Source organism: Carlito syrichta, unplaced genomic scaffold, assembly GCF_000164805.1.
Source record: "Carlito syrichta isolate Samal-C Ts95f unplaced genomic scaffold, Tarsius_syrichta-2.0.1 Scaffold307242, whole genome shotgun sequence".
NCBI lineage: Eukaryota > Metazoa > Chordata > Mammalia > Primates > Tarsiidae > Carlito > Carlito syrichta.
The window spans coordinates 102,563-110,184 of NW_007251338.1; positions in this window are offsets into that span (position 1 = coordinate 102,563).

Sequence of the window (7,622 nt, forward strand, 5' to 3'; positions counted from 1 at the left end):
TTTGATTTATTGTAGAGATGAGGTCTCACTGCCCAGGCGGGTCTCAAACCCGCGGGCTCAGGCAATCCACTCACCTCAGCCGCTCAAAGGCGCGGGATTACAGGCTGAGCCACCAAGCCCGGCTTGAGTTGGAATCTTACTCTGCTGTCCCGGCTGGAGTGCAGTGGCCACCTCAGCCTTGACCTGCTGGGCTCAGGTGATCCTTCCGCCTCAGCCTTCCACGTAGCTGGACCTACAGGCGTGTGCCACCACACCCGGCTAATTTTTTGATTTATTGTAGAGACAAGATCTCACCAAGTTGCCCAGGCTGGTTTTGAACCCCTGGGCTCAGGCAATCCACTCACCTCGGCCTCCCAAAGTGCTGGGATTATATTTTGAGGCCACTGCACCTGGCCTCAAAATCAGATTTTATAAGGAAGCACACAGGTAGGTGGGCCTAGGAGAAGGTTCGGGAGCCCGATTAAAGGTTGGTCAGGTAAAGAATCCTTGCTGGAGCAGCCTTGCTCATCACAAATCCGACATACCCCTTCTTTGGGACTTGTTTGATGTTAAGCTTTCACCTTGTAGTATGTAACAACTAGAAGAGACTGCCTTCTTTAAACACTGCCTAATGAAACTTTGGGGGAAATGTTGGGTTTTTTTGCTCATCGGTTTTACAGCATTGAAAATGCTCTTGCTGACGTGGGGCCTCACTCCTGTCATCCCAGCACTTTGGGAAGCTGATGTGGGTGGGTTTCTTGAGCCCAGGAGTTCAACACCAGCCCGGGCAACATAGTGAAGCCTTGCCTCTATACAAAAAATCAATAGGTTAGCTGGGCATGGTGGTGCATCCCTGTAGTCCCAGCTACTCAGGAGGCTGAGGCAGAAAGATTGCTTGAACCCAGGAGCTTGAGGCTGCAATGAGCCATGATTATGCCACTGCCCTCCAGCTTGGGCAACAAAATGAGATTCCAGCTTAAAAAAAAAAAAAGTACCATGACTCAGAGTTGAGGCTTTAAAGAGGACTGAGGTGGCTTTGGGCAGCATTTGCATAGCATGCTGGGTCCTGAGGGTTTGCTTTTGGGGACATGATCTTTATATGATTAGACTGGTATAGTGAAACGCTAATGTTTTTTGGCATTTCCATTTCTTCAAGTTCATTTCTGAATCATCAGAACTCTGAATACCAGGGTATCCTGGGGATAGCAGAGAATAGAGAAGATTAGTTTGAGGCTGAGGGGAGTGGGAGTCAGTTCTCAGGGGTTTGTACAGATAAAGACCCTGCTTGTGCTGGGGCACCAAAATGTAACCTAAAAGTGAGTGCACAGAGCTGAACCACCTCAAGCATGTTATCGCCTATACGCCTACCATGACACTGTTGAGTAAATTCTACTTCCTACTGAGAGCAGGAGACAACAAAAGCCTATGCCATCTCTCATTCACCCAGGACATGTGCTGATCTATGTTGTCACCTCATAGCCACAAAAAATTGAAGATTAATGACTTTTTTTATCACTATATATCTAAAAGTTTTCCACAATAGGGGCCTCATTTTCCTTTTCCTATTAAAATGTGTGATTCTCTTTTTTTATTTTTGAGTTGGAATCTCACTCTGTCGCCCAGACTGGAGTGCAGTGGCCACTCGCCACCGCAGCCTCGACCTGCTGGGCTCCGGCGATCCTACCGCCTCAGCCTTCCGAGTAGCTGGAACTACAGGTGTGCACTACCACGCCCGGCTAATTTTTTGATTTATTGTAGAACTGAGGTCTCGACAGGTTGCCCAGGCTGGTCTCGAACCCAGATTCTCTTTTCTTGAAATATCCAGTTCTTTTCATATAGAAAAAATTGTCATCACATTTGTACTTATGGGAACTCCCGGTATTCTCCTTCCCCTCCCCTCCCCTCCCCTCCCCCTCCTCCTTTTCCTTTCCGGGATCTTGCTATATTGCCCAGGCTGGGGTGCAGTGGTTATTCACAGGTGTAATCATAGCATACTGCAACCTCAAACTCCTGGGCTCAAGTGACCCTTCTGCCTAAACTTGGAATATCCAGTATCTTAAGGGATCTCATTTTTTTTTAGTCTGGTTTCACTCTGTTGCTGAGGCTGGAATGCAGTGGTGGAATCAGGACTCAGCACAGCCTCAGCCTCCTGGGCTTAGGATGTCCTTCCACTCAGTCTCCTGAGTAGCTGGGACTATAGGCACACACCACCATGCCCAGTTAATTTTTTAATATTTTAATATTTTGTTGAGACAAAGTCTTGCTGTGTTGCCCAGGCTGAGGAATCTCATTTTTGTTAATTAAGTCATCTTTTGTGTTTTCCTCAGGTAACAGAGATAATTTTGGGAATTTATGATTATTCTTCAGGTTGATTTATTGTCAACTTTTATACTACTGCCTATTCTTTTTGAAAATAATATGGCCTTGTTATTTGGGAGGCTGAGGTGAGTGGATTGCCTGAGCCCATGGGTTCAAGACCTGCCTGGGCAACCTGTCGAGACCTCAGTTCTACAATAAATCAAAAAATTAGCTGGGCGTGGTAGCGTGCGCCTGTAGTTCCAGCTGCTTGGAAGGCTGAAGCAGAAGGATCGCCGGAGCCCAGCAGGTCGAGGCTGTGGTGGCCGGGAGCGGCCACTGCTCTCCAGTCTGGGCAACAGAGTGAGACTCCAACTCAAAAAAAGAAAGAAAGAAAGAAAGAAAATAATATGGCCTTATTCTTAGTGCTTTGTGCTTTGTGGTAGGGAGTAATTACCTGCTGACTAGGTGGCTATGAATAGATTTTGAATCTTGGAGACTATTCCATTTCCCTTGTGAAAACAAATCAGTGAGTTTAATCAACCCTGGAGATTAAGGATAGAGATGAATATAGACTTCAATTAAATGTTGGAATTTGAGAACTACCAGCAATGGAAAAATCAAGTAGTCTTAAAATGTTAGCAGGTATGAGCTCATCTTTATTTGCTGCACTGTGATTGACAGAGGTTTTCAACAAAGCCTCAGCAGCACATTTCCAGAATGTCACAGAAAACTGGCTTCTTCAAGAAGGAGCTTTCTAAGGTAGATCAAACAAGATAAGCATAATACATATCACAGTATCATCAGATTTCTAAACTGAAAACACTATTTCTAGTCTTGAAGGCCACTTTTTAAAAAAAAGGCAATGCGCAACCCTATGAGGTCAAGTTTCTCATCACTGTAGGTGTGTAAATAGAAATTATGTAATGCAGTCTAGGAGAGGATATTGGTCTCTGCATTGAGTGGGTGGTTAGGCTACCTTTAAATACTCTATATACTCTAAGATTGTTTTATTTTGTCACAAATTAGTATCCTTTGCAAGCAGCCTCTAGAGTGGTATTGGTGGGATCCCAGGAGCAGTTATTTACTGTATCCCCAATAGCTAGCAATTTGTATCTATGACTTACCTCAGTTTTTCTTAACAGTAGCTTGTTTTATCATTAGGCACTAATTAGATACTAGGCACTCAGCTAAGGTGTTTAACACTCACAATAACCCCAGAAAGAGAAAATATTAGAGAAGTTAAGTAAGAAACACAGCCCCAATGACCTGTGGAATCAAAGTTTAAACCTAAATTAGAGCCCAAATCTCTCTCTCTCTCTCTTTTTTTTTTTTTTGAGTTGGAGACTCACTCTGTCACTCAGACTGCAGTGCAGTGGCACTCTCCCGGCCATCACAGCCTCGACCTGCTGGGCTCCGGTGATCCTTCAGCCTCAGCCTTCCAAGTAGCCGGAACTACAGGCATGTGTTACCATGCCCGTCTAATTTTTGATTTCTTGTAGAGATGAGGTCTCACCAAGTTGCCCAGGCTGGTCTCGAACCCGCGGGCTCAGGCAATCCACTCACCTCAGCCTCCCAAAGCGCTGGGATTACAGGCTGAGCCGTCAAACCCGGCTGAGCCCAAATCTCTTATTGCATGTTTTGGTGCATACATTTGACATACATTTATTGAGTGTCCGTTACCTTTTATTTTAATGCCGAAGTCATTGTTCAAATAATCAGCTGCTCTGTGGATGATTTCCCCCCATGTTTTTCAGGTTTACACTTTCTCTTAGTGTATTTTATTTTTTAACCAAAAAGATGGTATTTAAACTTATTTTAAAGGAGGTACTGAGGCTTGTTATTATTATAATTTGCTCAATTTTTTATGAAGCTTCAGGTCTTGAAAAATTGTTCACATGCCTGCCTTTCCAAGCTTTCTTCTTAACTGCGCTAAACTCAATTCCATTTTGTCCTGTTCTTAGGGACACTGCTTTATCAGTTATTCCTTAATTATTTTATATTCACTGACCACCTCTCATCCTCAGCTTATCAACTCAAGTCTCTTCTTTTAAAAATAGCATTTCTAGTCAGGTGCTGTGTCTTGTGCCTGTAATCCCAGCTACTTGGGGGGCTGAGGTGGGAGGACTACTTGAGGCCAGGAGTTCCAGACCAGCCTGGGCCACATAGTGAGACCACCTCTCTTAAAAAAAAAAAAAAAAAAAAAAAAATCCGCCAGGCTCAGTGGCTCAGCCTGTAATCCCGCGCTTTTGGGAGGCTGAGGTGAGTGGATTGCCTGAGTCCGCGGGTTCGAGACCCGCATGGGCAACTTGGTGAGACCTCATCTCTACAATAAATCAAAAAATTAGCCGGGCGTGGTAGCGTGCGCCTGTAGTTCCAGGTACTTGGAAGGCTGAGGTGGAAGGATCGCCGGAGCCCAGTAGGTAGAGGCTGCAGTGGCTGGGAGTGGACACTGCACTCCAGTCTGGGTGACAGAATGAGACTCCAACTCAAAAAAAAAAAAAATCCTTAAAATCTGCTTATCCCTTAAGCTTCCTACGTCACTTTCCCTGACTGACCAACTGGAATCTTTACTTACAGCACACAAGTCTGTTTTCAGGAGCCTCCCTCTACACCATGCCTTTTTTCCTTTTTTCTTTCTTTCTTTTTCTGAGTCACTGTCACCCAGGCCAAAGTGCAGTGGCATGCTCATGGCTACCACAACCTGCAGGGCTCAGGCAATCCTTTCACCTCAACCTTTCAAGTAGCTGGAACCACAGGTGTGTGCCACCATGCCGAGATAATTTTTTGATTTATTTAGAGACAAGATCTTGCCAAGTTGCCCAAGTTGATCTCAAACCTCTGGGCTCAGGCAATCACTTCACCTCTGCCACCCCAAGTGCTGAGATTACAGGCATGAGCCACCACGCCCAGCCACACCGTGCCTTTTCGTGTGCCCACATCTTGGTTTTGCTAATCCCCTCTGTAGGAAACGTAGCCTTGCCTTAGCAGAATGCTTACTTACCCCTTAAAGATTTATGTCTAAGGCAGTTGTTCTCAACTGGGATGATTAAAAAAAAAAAATTTTCCCCCACCTGGAGGCCTTTGATAAAGTTGAGAAACATTTTTAGTTGATATAACTGGGGGGATGCTACTGGCATCCAATAATCAGGGATGCTGCTGCTAAACATCCTGCAATGCACAGAGCAATCTCCAACAACAAAGAATCATCCAGGCCAAAATTCCAGGGTTAAGTTTGAGAAACCCTGTTCTAAGGCAACCTCTTGGGCAAAACTCCTGCTGTCTTCCCCACCATCACACAGATAGAGCTTTGTTTAAAACACTTTATAACTCCTTTAAATTATCACTTTGCCTACTGGGAGTGTCATTTGTCTTGAAAATTTTTAATTTTTAAATAATTTTATTGATTTACATAAGACAGCATCTTGTCATGTTGCTCAGGCTGGTCTTGAATGTCTGGCCTCAAGTGATCCTTCCACACTGGACTCCCAAAAAGCTGAGACTACAGGTCTGAACTATCTTACACAATCCTTATGTTTATTTTTATTTTACTTATTATTTTTGAAGTTTTTAATGCTCTAGAAATTCTTATTATGTATAAAAATAAAATTGGATGAACTCTGACTGAAGAGATGAGGAGGTGGAAACAGTTCTATAAATTAGCTCAGAGGAGGATCCTTGAAACTTCTAACAGCCACACACAACCAGCACTAATTGAGCACATGCTATATAGTAGCTCTGTGTCAGTGCTTTACATGGATTTTTTTCTTCATTGCTGCAACCTGAATTTTGGTACAGTGCTTTGTACACAGGAGTTATTAATATATGTTGAATATTTAATTATCTCATTATCTCCCTTAGGGTTCTGCATTAGTTTCTTAGAGCTGCCTTAACAATGACACCAGGTTGAGCTTGGTGGCTCAGCCTGTAATCCTAGCACTTTGGGAGGCCGAGGTGAGAGGATTGCCTGAGCCCACGGGTTCAAGATCCACCCGGGCAACTTGGCGAGACCGCGTTTCTACAATAAATCAAAAACTAGCCTGGCGTGGTAGCATGTGTCTGTAGTTTTGGCTACTTAGAAGGCTGAGGTGGAAGGATCGCCAGAGCCCAGCAGGTTGAGGCTGCGGTGGCCGGGAGTGTGCCATTGCACTCCAGTCTGGGCGACAGAGTGAGACTCCAACTCAAACAAACAAACAAAAAAAAAACTCCCCAAAAAAACAATGACACCAAGTCATTAGATTTCATGTATATTTATTTATATATATATATATATATATATAGTGTGTGTGTGTGTATATATATATAATTGTTTTTCTTGAACTACGTGAGCTCAAGTGATTCTCCCACCTCAGCTTCCCAAAGTGCTGGGATAACAGGTGTGAGCCACCATACCAGGCCTAAGTCATAGATTTCAGAACCATACTAATCCAGAATGATCTTATCTTAATTAATTGCATCTTCAAAAACTCAATTTCTAAATAAAGTCACATTCTGAATTTGGGGCGGACATATATTTTTGGGGAATACTATATAACCCACTATCCAAACCTCTGGTCCTCCAAAATTCATGTGTATTCCTTGTGCATAATGTATTCATCCTACCTCAACATTCCTAAAGCTTTATCCACTTCAGTATTATTATTATTATTTTTTTGCATTGGAATCTCACTCTGTCGCCCAGACTGGAGTGCAGTGGCTGCTCCCGGCCATTGCAGCCTCGACCTGCTGGGCTCCGGCGATCCTTCCGCCTCAGCCTTCCAAGTAGCTAGAACTATAGGCACGCACTACCACCTGGCTAGTTTTTGATTTATTGTAGAGATGAGGTCTTGCCAAGTTGCCCAGGTGGGTCTCAAACCCGCGGGCTCAGGCAATCCACTCACCTCAGCCTCCCAAGGCGCGGGATTACAGGCTGAGCCACCGAGCCCGGCTTACTACAGTATTAACATTAAATTCAAATCTCATCTAAATATCTCAGCTCGAAAACTTCCAAATCTCATAATCTAAAACAGATATGGATAAGACTTTAGGTATAATAAATTCTGGGGCAAAATTCCTCTCTGTAAACCTGTGAAACTAGAAAACAAATTGTCTGTTTCCAAAATGCATGGAAAGGCAGATATGGAATAGACATTCTCCTTCCAAAAGGGAGAAAATGGAAGGACAGAAAGGGGTCCTTGGCCTAAAGCAAGCTTGAAAACCAGCAAAGCATGGAACATCTATCGTAATACTATAAGAAAAGGATTGACAGTGGTGGGAAACTATGGAGGGGGAGGGGAAGGGAGGTGGGATTAACGGTAGTCAGTATCTGTCTGGGGATGGGGAGACACCCCTTATCAACAAGGGTGCCT